General features: G+C 44.8%; 1 protein-coding gene across 3 annotated transcripts in view; it reads right to left on the reverse strand.

Annotated features, from left to right (window-relative positions):
* Positions 1 to 12,787, reverse strand: part of fbxl17 (F-box and leucine-rich repeat protein 17) — a 1,158,180-nt gene that overhangs the window by 1,039,220 nt on the left and 106,173 nt on the right. The gene's annotated exons all lie outside the window — the stretch shown is intronic.

The raw sequence follows: 12,787 nt of genomic DNA on the forward strand, positions 1-12,787 counted from the left end.
AATCGCTGGGCATGCTTAATTTCAAGGATTTACTTAGTTAATGACAAGAAGGATCTCTAAACTTCCTAAATGACAATATATATGTCTGGCCTATCTGTTTTTACTAACATAAAATATATATCCAATTAAGTTAAGCATTCCTGTTTTTATGCTTCTTGAATTATATGACTTAATTAATACGGCGGCCAGGATTCTCCATTCTGGAGTCTAAGTTGTTATGGGCCAGGGTTTAGAGAACCCCAAAGTGTATCATGGAGTTCACCTGACCCACAACCTTTACTAGATTGTGGTATGGGGAGCACACGGCCCACTCTACAGGTGTGGTACAGCAGAAATGGAAAAGTATTGTTTAAAGCAAAACAATGTGTATTCAATGAACTCAAGTTAACCTTTTTAAAACATACAGTGAACATCTTAGCAACCATTAATTCAAATACAACCCCCAAAGACTACAACACTAAGTAAACCTTTAAGCTTTCCTTTTTAACATCCATACGACTTAAAAACAAAACCTTTATCAGAAGCACATCAGATTAAAGTCACTACTGAAAACATTTATAATTCTGAATTCACCAAATGATCAAGAGATAGTCTTTTGATGGCAGAGAGAACAGCAGTACACCTGCTTGGTCTGGCTTCAGCTCCAACACTAAAAAGGAAACTGGAACACACCCTGAAGCAAACAGCCTAAAACGAAAGTAAAAAGCTGACAGACAGCCCAGCTCCACCCACTCTCTGACATCACTGCAGTAGTAAACACCCATTTCTTAAAAGTACTCTCACTACAGATATTAATGTACACACCTATTTATAAACACCCATTTCTTAAAGGTACTCTCACATGATATTTTCATGCAATGGTACCAGAGCTTAACAATCTTTGTGTGAAAAAAATCATATTTTTTTGCTCGAGCACTTTTTGCCAACTATTTTAAAACTATGACCTGTGGTTATCAACCCACTTGCCAGAGGAAACAATTACACCAGCAAACCCTTCATACTTTTGAAAACCTCTATTAGGTCTTCCAATAACCTTCTCAGTACAAAGGAGAACAATTCCAGCTTCTCCCATCTCTCCACGTAATGTAACATCCTCATCCCTGCGATTATCCTAATAAACCTCCTCTGTATTCTTTCCTATGCCTTGACATTCTTTCTGAAATGCAGTACCAGAATTGGATACAGTACTCCTGTTGAACAGAAGAATATAAGAAATTGGAATAGGAGGAGACTGTGTGGTTCATCGAAGCTGCCACACCAATTAATAGGATCATGGCTGATCTTGGATTTTAACTCCACTTTGCCACCTGCTCCCCCATCCCTCAATTGCCCAAGAGATCAATAATCTGTTTATCTCAGTTTTTAATACATTTAAAATGACACAAAATCCACAACCCTCTGGGGTAGAGAGTTCTGAAGATTCACAATGCTTCTAGTGAAGAAATTTCTCCTCCTTCGGGGTCCTAAATGATTGGCCCCTTACCCCAAGACTGTGCCCCATTGTTTCAGATTATGCAGCCAGGTAAACAACCTCTGTGTTGAACCTGTCAAGCCCCTTCAGAATCTTGAATGTTTCAACGAGATCAGCGCTCATTTTCTAAACTCCAGAGAATATAAATCCAATTTACTCAGTCTCTCAAGACAGGCCACCCTCGCAATTTTTCAAACACAATTTCCCTTTCGCAAAACTATGCAGGCTTTGTCTGATCATGCTATGAAGTGCATTGTTATGCCTTCCTCAATCATCGATTCTGGCATTTTCCAATCACTGATGTCAGAATGAAAGTCATCATAGTCACCGAGGACCATTGGCTGTTCTCCTCTTTTTAATTTAATTTATAGTCACATGCACCGATATACAGTGAAAAGTACTGTTCTGCTTACAGTCCAGACAAATCGTTCCATACATGAAAAAACATAGGTCATACATAATTACACAATCTAAATGCGTAGACATAGGCATCGGGTCTGAGAGAGAGCTGACAGGTGAAGATTTAACCTGAGGGTCACCACACCTCAGGCTATGGGCAAGGTTGAGAAGGATGTTCATGGATGTCAGAATAAATGGCCTGTACTTCCCTGTTTTTTATCTCCCTCTTTTCTGATTACATTTACCAACTACCAATCTGGTGAGACCATTTCAAAATCTAGGGAAGTTTAGAGGTCCTGAGAGTTCATCTGGTTTTGGTTCCTTAAGCTTCCCTAATATATTTTTTCTGCTGATATTAGTTACTTTATTTTCTCACTCTTTTTAGGCCCTAGATCACTCTCTATTTCTGGTCTGCAATTTATGTCTTCTACTGTGAAGACAGACACAAAATATTTGTTCAAATATTGCCATTTCCTCATGATAATTTCCCCTTGCTCTGCTTCTAGGATACCAATTGGATAAGTGTGAGGTGATGCATTTTGGTAGATTAAATCAGGGCAGGACCTATTCAGTAGTGTTAGGGAGTTGGGGCGAGTTACAGAACAAAGTGATCTAGGGGTACAGGTTCATAGTTCCTTGAAGGTGGAGTCTCAGGTGAACAGTGTGGTGAAGAAGGCAAAAACAGCTGGACAGTTACATGGGCAGGGTGGGTATAGAGTGATATGGGCCAAATGCAGGCAAGTGGGACTAGCTCAGTGATAGAAACTGGGCAGCATGGACAAGCTGGGCCAAAGGGCCGGTTTCCATGCTGTAAACATCTATGACTCTATGACTCTGAGTTTACTTCAGCTGATGTCTTCCTTTCCATATACTTGTAAAAGCTCTTTGATTCAGTTTTTATGGGCTGGATTTTCCGTTTGGAAGACCATGTTCTCCCGCCGGATTTAAATTGCAACCCTGAGAGTGCAAACCAGTAAATCAAATTCAGTGTTCCACACCATACAAATTTACGAACAGCGAGGAATACAAGGGATTCCCAGGGAATCCCGCTAGAGGGTCACCATCTTGAGCAGGCAAACCAATAGCGAGGTCCCAAGGCCAGCCACCGCACTGCCACCCCCCTCCCTCCCTCCCCTACCCCCCTGCACACGGCAAATAGGCCCCGAAACCCCCCAACCGCAAATCATCCCCAAAATCCCCCCGTGTACCACCACCAATACCTCCCTCCCCCTGCAAATTGGCCCCTCCTCCCAACCCTGGATTGCCTGGGTGCCTCCCTATATCAACCCCCCCCCCCCACCACCCCCCGGTATGGGGGTGACCACCCCCACTCCCCAGGGACCCCTGTCACGAGGAGACCCCTCCACAGGGATTCCTGCATTAGGGAGACCCCCCCGCCCCCAACAGGGACCTATGCAGTAGAGGGACCTATGCAGTACGGAGACTCCTCCAACAGAGACCTCTATAATAGGAAGACGCCACCCCCCCCGGCAGGGACTCCTGTAATAAGCAGACCCTCACCCAGGGCCCCTGTAATAGGGAGACCCTACACCCAGGAGCCCCTGTAATAGGGGAACCCGCACAGACCCCTGTAATAGGAGACCCTCCCCCCAGGGAATCCTGCAATTGGGGGCCCTCCAAAGGGACTCCCTGCCTAAAGAGACACCCCCAGTGAGCCCTGCTTGGAAGCTAGAGAGCAATTCACTGAGGGGCAGTGAGAGGACTTACAGCTGTAACGCTCACCTTGAAGCTACACATGTCCAGTCCTCAGGAGAACAGCTGTGACCTGCCTCTGGTTCTCACAAATCAATTATTCCAAGTTTTAAGTGCATTCCAATCACTGATTTCATACTCTTACCTCTCTTTGATGTGGTCAATGTTTACAAACATTGGGGTTTCACCACTTAGGCCACTGAATCCTGAATCATAGAATCATACAATTTACAGTGCAGAAGGAGGCCATTTGGCCCATCGAGTCTGCACTGGCCCTTGGAAAGTGCACCCCACTTAAGCCCACACATCCCTATCCCCGTAACCCAGCAACCCCACACAACCTTTTTTTGGGGGATGTGGAGATGCCGGCGTTGGACTGGGGTGAGCACAGTACGAAGTCTTACAACACCAGGTTAAAGTCCAACAGGTTTGTTTCGATGTCACTAGCTTTCGGAGCGCTGCTCCTTCCTCAGGTGAATGAAGAGGTATGTTCCAGAAACATATATATAGACAAATTTGTATATATGTATGTTTCTGGAACATACCTCTTCATTCACCTGAGGAAGGAGCAGCGCTCCGAAAGCTAGTGACATCGAAACAAACCTGTTGGACTTTAACCTGGTGTGTTAAGACTTCGTACTTTTTTTTTGGACACTAAGGGCAATAGATGAATGAATCAAAGCTGCAGGTGGTTTGAATAAGATGTCAATCACAGACCACTACAAGAATGCTACGATTGGCTTGCAACTAATAGATCTGTGGGAACTAGGTGCAGGTCACAGCTGTTCTCCTTCGAGAAATGGCCATGGAGCTTCAAGGAAGTGTTACAGCTGTAATTCTTCTCACTGCCTGTCTGGACTGCTCTCCAGCTTCCACACAGGGGTCCTTTAATAATAATAATCATAATAATAATCTTTATTGTCACAAATAGACTTACATTAACACTGCAATGAAATTACTGTGAAAATGCCCTAGTCGCCACATTCCGGTTCCTGTTTGGGTACACGAGAGGGAGAATTTAGAATGTCCAAATTACCTAACAGCACGTCTTTCGAGACTTGTGGGAGTAAATCGGAACACCCGGAGGAAACCCACGCAGACACAGGGAGAACAAGCAGACTCCGCACAGACAGTGACCCAAGCCGGGAATCGAACCTGGGACCCTGGCACTGTGAAGCAACAGTGCTAACCACTGTGCTACCATGCTGCCCCCCCCCTTTTTGGGGGGTCTCTGGTAGAGGAGGCGTGGACAGGCGGTGCATTGTTGGGAGGGGTTGTAGATGGTCTCTATCAGCATGGCTCTGGCATGTTACACCTTGGGGTGCACTAAGGTGGCCCCGTGGCCTACTGCGAGGTCCACCACACCAGGGCCATGCTGGTACAGACCACAAGTGAACTGCACCCACGTGACTCCCGGCCGCAGGGACCACAGAATCACGAAAGGCTGGAGCATAGGGCACCAGGCCCGCTAATTAGATGCAAATGGGTCATTAAGACCCCCCCCCCCGCCGCTCATTCTGGACCTCGTTCACGTTACCAGCAGGAGGTCGAAGCATCGCTTTGGGGCGCGCGATCCGGGAGTCCCAGGGTGGCGAATCCCACCCTATATTCCTGGCTAGTTTACTCATTTTATTTTTTCCCTTTTCATCAAATTATTGGTGGCCCTTTCCTGGTTCCCAATCCTCAGACTTACTCCCATTCTTTGCAACATTTAAAGTCCCTTCTTTTAATCTAATACCATGGTCGGAATCAACAATGGGTCAATTTTTCTTACTGATTTTTTGTTCTTAATGGAATATATATTTGTGCAAAATTTAGAATTTTTTTTCAATGTCTCCCACTGTCTATATACCCAAATCGAATCTGCGGCAGCTCTCCCTCTTTCTAAAGCACCTGGCATTGTTTCAGATTCTTGTTTGTTATCACTGTCTGTCTCTTCCAAGCTCAAGATGGAGTATTTTGATCAATTTTTCCAAGAAGATATTTTGCCATGACAAACAGAGAACAAGCAAAGAACAAACAAAGAACAATACAGCACAGGAACAGGCCCTTCGGCCCTCCAAGCCTGTACTGGTCATGATTTCAACCTTTGCCAAAACCCTTAGCACTTCCTTGTGCCATAATCCTCTCCCCATCCTGTTCACGTATTTGTCAAGATGCTTTTTGAATGCCTTTAATGTATCTTCTTCCACAACCTCCCCTGGCAACATGTTCCAGCCACTCACCACCCTCTGTAAAAGCCTGCCTCGCACATCTCTAAACCTTGCCCCAAAGACCTTAAACCTATGGCCCCTGGTGACTGACCCCTCCTACCTTTGGAAAGAGTGCCTGCCCATCCACTCTATCCATGCCCCTCATAATCTTTTAGACCTCTATCAGGTCACCCTTCAACCTCCATCGTTCTAATGAAAACAGTCTAGGTCTATTCAGCCTTTCCGCACAACTAACACCCTCCAGATCAGGCAACATCCTGGTAAACCTCCTCTGCACCCCCTCCAAAGCCTCCACATCCTATTGGTAGTTTGGCGACCAGAAATGGGCGCAATATTCCAAGTGCGGCCTTCTCAAGGTTCTATACAACTGTAGCATGACTTGCCAGTTTTTATATTTGATGTCCCACCCAATGAAGGCAAGAATTCCGTGTGCTTTCTTGACTACCTTGTCCACCTGTGTTGTCACTTTCAAAGATCTGTGGACCTGCACGCCCAGATCTCTCTGACTTTCTATATTCCAAAGAGTTTACCATTTACGGTATATTTCCCGCTATGTTAGACCTACCAAAATGCACTACCTCACATTTCTCCGGATTAAACTCCATATGCCATTTCTCTGCCCAAGTCGCTAACCTATCTATATCTTGCTGTATCCTCTGACGATCCTCAACACTATCTGCAACCTCTACCAACCTTGGTGTCATCCGCGAACTTACTAATCAGACCAGTGACATTTTCCTCCAAATTGTTTATGTATACTACAAACAACAGAGGCCCAAGCACAGATCCCTATGGAACACCACTAGTCACAACCTTCCATTCAGAAAAGCACCCTTTCATTGCTCCCCTTTGCCTCCTGTGACCGAGCCAGTTCTGTATTCATTTTACCACCTCACCTCTGATCCCATGTGACTTCACCTTTTGTACCAGCCTGCCATGAGGCACCTTGTCAAAGGCTTTGCAGAAGTCCATGTAAACAACATCCATTGCCCTCCCCTCATCAATCATCTTTATCACCTCCTCAAAAAACCCGATCAACTTAGTGAGGCACGACCTCCCCTTCACAAAACCATGAGTCCATTTGTTCCCAAATAGGTATTATCCCTGAAAGTTCTCGCCAATAATTTACCTCCGACCGACGTGACACTCACCGGCCTATAGTTTCTTGGATTAACCCTGCTACCTTTTTTAAACAGCGGTACCACATTAGCTATTTTCCAGTCCTCTGGGATCTTACCTTTAGCCAATGAGGATACAAAGATATCAGTGAGGGCCCCAGCAATTTCCTCCCTTGCTTCCCTCAGTATTCTGGGGTAAATCCCATCCGATCCAGGAGACCTATCTGCCTAAATGTCTTTTAAAACACCCAATACCTCCTCCTTTTTGATGTCAACGTGATCCAGACAGTCCACACACCTTACCCAAGAATCATCTTACACAAAATCCTTTTCTTTGGTGAACACTGATGCAAAGTACTCATTTAGTACCGCGACCATTTCCTCTGGCTCAACACATAGAATCCTCCCACTGTCCCTCAGTGGTCTAATCCTTTCCCTGGCCACCCTCCTGCTTTTTACATATGAATAAAAAGCTTTGATATTCACCTTAATCCTACTTGCCAAGGAATTTTCATGAACCCTCCTCACCCTCCTAATTTCCTGCTTAAGTACCTTCCTACTGTCTTTATACTCCTCAAGGGTTTTGACTGTCCCCACCCTTCTAGACTGCACAAAAGCCTCCTTTTTTTAATAAATAAATTTAGAGTACCCAATTAATATTTTCCAATTAAGGGGCAATTTAGCGTGGCCAATCCACCTAGCCTGCACATCGGGTTGTGGGGGCGAAACCCATGCAAACACAGGACGAATGTGCAAACTCCACACGGACAGTGACCCAGAGCCGGGATCGAACCTGGGACCTCATGACCGTGAGTCAGCAGTGCTAACCATTGTTCCACTGTGCGACCCTTCCTTTTTCTTTTTGACGAGGTTCACAATATCCCTCATTATCCAAGGCTCCCTAAACTTACCATACTTATCCTTCATTCTCTCAGGAACGTGACTTGCCTGAATCCTAATCAACTGTTGCTTGAAAGACTCCCACATGTCCGATGTTGATTTAACCTCCAACACCCGCACCCAATCCAAATTCGTCAATTCCTATCTAATGTTATCGTAATGTGGAGATGGACTGGGGTGAGCACAGTAAGAAGTCTTACAACACCAGGTTAAAGTCCAACAGGTTTGTTTCGAATCACTAGCTTTCGGAGCACTGCTCCTTCTTCAGGTGAATCATTCACCTGAGAAAGGAGCTAAGCTCCAAAAGCTAGTGATTCAAAACAAACCTGTTGGACTTTAACCTGGTGTTGTAAGACTTCTTACAATGTTATCGCAATTTGCCTTTCCCCAGTTTAACGCGAGTGTTTGCCTCATTGTATGAGCCCTCCGAGATATCCTCCCGCAGTACGGCTATAATATTCTCCTTAACCAATAATGCTACTCTCCCACCCCCCTTTACACCCCCCTCTATCTCTCCTGAAGCATCTATATCCTCCAATATTCAGCTGCCAATCCTGCCCTTCCTTTCACCACATTTCTGTGATCCACAACATCATAGTTCCAAATACTAATAAGAGCTCTAAGTTCATCTGGCATTGAAACAAACACACGTCAAACAATTGCATTTGAGTAGGCAGGGTGGCGATGTTCTCTTATTTTTGTTCTTTATTTCCCCTTCAGCTATCGCTCTGGTGCCCATCCCCCTGTCAAACTAATTTAAATCCTCCCGAGTGACTCTCGCAAGCCTCCCAGCCAAGATATTGGTGCCCCTCCAGTTTAGATGCAACCCGTCCTTCTTGTGCAGGTCACACCTGCCCCGAAAGAGATCCCAGTGGTCCAGAAATGTGAAACTCTCCCTCCTACACCACCAATTTAGCCACGTTTGTAGCTGCACTATCCTCCTATTTCAAGCCTCACTGGCACATGGCACAGGGAATAATCCTGAGATGATAACCCTGGAGTCTTGCTTTTTAGCTTACTGCCTAACTCCCTGAACTCCTTCTGCAGGACCTCATCACTCTTCCTGCCTATGTCATTAGTACCTATGTGTACTACGACCTCTGGCTGTTTACCCTCCCCCTTCAGGATGTCCTGTGTTTGTTCAGAGACATCCTTGACCCTGGCACCAGGGAGACTACACACCATCCTGGAGTCTCTTCCACGTCCACAGTGCCTATCTGTGCTCCTTACTATAGAGTCCCCTATAACTATCACTCTCCTGCATTTTGCCCTCCCCTGCTGAGCAACAGAGCCAGTTGTGGTGCCACTGTTTTCCCGTGACAGGCTATCCCACCCAACAGTATCCAAAATGGTATACTTGTTAGAGAGAGGGACAGCCACAGAGGACTCCTGCACTGACTGCCTGGCAATTTCTAGCGGTCACCCAGCTGTCTGCCTGCAACTTGGGTGTGACCAAATCTCTATAACTCCTATCTCTGAAGCTTTCCGCCACTTGCATGCTCCAAAGTGCATCCAACTGCTGCTCCAACCGAACCACGCGGTCTGTGAGGAGCTGCCATTTGTTACACTTCCTGCAGACGCAATCGACCGGAACGCTCAAAGCATCACGCATCTCCCACATCTCACAGTTAGAGCATTGCAGCCCACTGAGTGACATTTAAGCACTAGTTAATTCATTCAAAATAAATATTAAAATCATTATTTGATTAAGTTACAATTAACTATATGGTCCCTGGCGCTAGATTTATACTGTAAAATTAAATGCTGAATACGAATCTCTGCCCTCAGGTTTAGTTACTCCTCTACCTAGTTAATTAATTAATATTAATTAGTTTTTCAATGACTTACTAATTAATCCTGCTTCATTGGACAATACTTGACCTAAAAATAACTTTATCTCTAGTTGGTTCCACAACTTATTGCTGCAGGAAACGTTCGCGAAAGCATTCTGCAACCGTTGCCAATTTCTAACTAGGGGGAAGATGAATCAGTGGAACAGGCCTTACTGCTGTTGGTCGATATAAGAAAGTCCCAAAGTGCCTGGAGACGGTCACGCGAAGTTACTCCTCGGTAAAGGGGGGATACAGAAACACATTGGAATCTAAGAATAACTGTGGGCTGTTTGCTAAAAAGACTAATTCCATGGAATGTCTGATATATGGGCAGCACAGTAACACAGTGGTTAGCACTATGGCTTCACAGCGTCAGGGACCCAGGTTCGATTCCCAGCTTGGGTCACTGTCTGTGCGGAGTCTGCACGTTCCCCCTGTGTCTACGTGGGTTTCCTCCGGATGCTCCGGTTTCCTCCCACAAGTCCCGAAAGACGTGCTGTTAGGTCATTTGGACATTCTGAATTCTCCCGCCGTGTACCCGAACAGGCGCCGGAATGTGGCGACTAGAGGCTTTTCACAGTAACTTAATTCCAGTGTTAATGTAAGCCTACTTGTGACAATAAAGATTATTATTATCCTGTCCCTCAGTATTTTTTCCAAAAGCTTCCCCACCACTTATGTCAGGCTCACTGGCCTATAATTTGCCCGAGTTATCCCTGCTTCCTTTCTTAAACAAAGGAATAACGTTGACTATTCTCCAGTCCTCTGGAACCTCACTTGAGGTCAAAGAGGATGTGAAGATATCTGTTAAGGCCCCAGCTATTTCTCCCCTCGCCTCCCACAGTAACCTGGGATCGATCCGGGGACTTGTCTACCTCAATGCAATTTAGGATACTCAACACTTCCTCCTTTGATATATTGACATTCTCAAGATCGTGCACACACCTCTCCCTGACCTCAAAATCCGTCATGTCCTTCTCCCAGCTGAATACCGATACAAAGTACTCATTCAGGATTTCACCCACTTCTTGTGGTTCCATGCATAACTTCCCTCCAATGTCCTTGAGTGGGCTTACTCTTTCTCTTGCTACCATTTTGCTCCTAATATGTGCATTAAAAGCCTTGGGATTCTCCTTGACCATGTTTGCTAAAGACATTTAAAAGCCCCTTTTCGCCCTCCTAATTGCACGTTTAAGTTCCTTCCTACTTTCATTGTACTCCTCAAGAACTTTGTCAGTTTTTAGGTGCCCAGACCTATTATATGCTTCCTTTTGACTAAGTTTACAATTTCCCTTGTCACCCATGGTTCCCAAATTCTGCCATTTCGATCCTTCATTTTTGCAGGGACATATCTGTCCTGCACTTCAATCAACTGGCTGTTAACAGCCTTGCACATGTAAGAAATGGATTTGCCTTCAAATAGCCACCCCTAATCCACATTCCCCAGTTCCTGTGTAAATTGGATGCAATTGGCCCTCGTCCAATTAAGCACACTCACCCGCTTATGGAATTATGGTTGCGAAACCCAAAATGCTTCACCACTGAAACATCAATCATCTGGCCTGGCTCATTCCCCAAAAACAAGTCTAGTATGGCCCTCTCCCTCGTTGGATTGTCAACATACTGTATCAAAAAGCCCTCCTGGACACATTTAACGAATTGCTCTCCATCCGAGCCCCTGGCTGTAAAGGATTCCCAGTCAATATGGGGGAAGTTAAAGTCACCCATCACAACTACTCTGCTTTTTTCACACCTTTTCAGTATCTGACTACACAATTGCTCTTTAGTCTCCTGCGGACTATGGAGAGGTCCATAGTACACTCCCAACATTGTGATTTCACCCTTCTTATTTCTGAGCTCTACTCATAATACCTCACTACAAGATCCCTCCAATGTGTCCTCACTCAACACAGCTGTGATCTGCTCCCTAATCAGCAATGCAACTCCCCACCTCTTCTGTTTCCCCTTCTGTCCCATCTAAAACAACGGTATCCCGGAATGTTAAACTGCCAGTTCTGTCCCTCCTTTAACCATGTCTCCGTAATTGAAATTACATCATAGTTCCATACTGTAATCCAGGCTCTCAGTCCATTCAAGTCAGAAAATACTGAAAACACTCAGGTCAGTCAGGCAGTATCTGTGGAGACAACAGAGATGTTGATATTTTGGTTGTGGACCCTTTGTAGAGAAGTTAATGTTTGTGGTGAATGATGGAAATATGCCATTTGATCTGATGAGCATTTCTTGAATCTTGTGTTTTGCTTCTGATGGCTACTATTCTAACCAAGGTCCAACACAAATGTAACATAACTTCTCGCCTTTTCAATTCTATTCCTCCAGAAATAAATACATGTTTGGCTTGAGTGGCCCTATTCCCATCCTAACTTATCATTTTTAAACAATTCATCTGCCTGTAAAATATTGCTCTGTTTGATTGATATCCCTTGATAATTTAATTTTGTAGTTCCTCTCTGCCTTCCTGTTGTTTTAACTTCGTACACTTTATTACCCGCATTTCCCCTCATTCAATACACTTAAAATCGTTCCATCTCTTAATCACAGAATCCCTCCAGTGCCGAAGGAGGCCATTCGGCACATCGAGTCTGCACCGATTCCTCGAAAGAACACTTCACCCATGACCACTCCCCATCCACCCCGCCCTATCCCCATAACCTAAACTGCACATCCCTGGACACTGAGGGTCAACCTAACCCGCACATCTTTGGACTATGGGAGGAAACCGGAGCACCCGGATCTTGAATTTCTTCTTACATGCAGGAAATTAATCTATCAAAAGAAAAATCTCGAGCAACTTTTATTATTTTTTAAAAAAAAGAACCTGTGCCCCTCGAAGAATTTCTCTATTGCCCCCACTGAACATTTTCAAAATTGTAATCTCGTGTTCAGCAGATGACCAGCACTGGCAATAAGTGTATACCACTGCCAAACTGATGTTTTTCCATCTCCAAAAGAATTCCGACTCGTCAGAAATAATGCTGGTACGTAATACTGCAGGAAAATTATATAAATTATGCTGCTTTAGTTTTCTTTTGCAGCCTTTTAAGAAATAGCAGCTTGCTTTCCTCTTTCAGACAATGCAGTGTAGCTAATTAATAGTAGTTATCTTATCACAACATTAGG

The sequence above is a fragment of the Scyliorhinus torazame genome, chromosome 9 (assembly GCF_047496885.1).
Source record: "Scyliorhinus torazame isolate Kashiwa2021f chromosome 9, sScyTor2.1, whole genome shotgun sequence".
Taxonomy (NCBI): domain Eukaryota; kingdom Metazoa; phylum Chordata; class Chondrichthyes; order Carcharhiniformes; family Scyliorhinidae; genus Scyliorhinus; species Scyliorhinus torazame.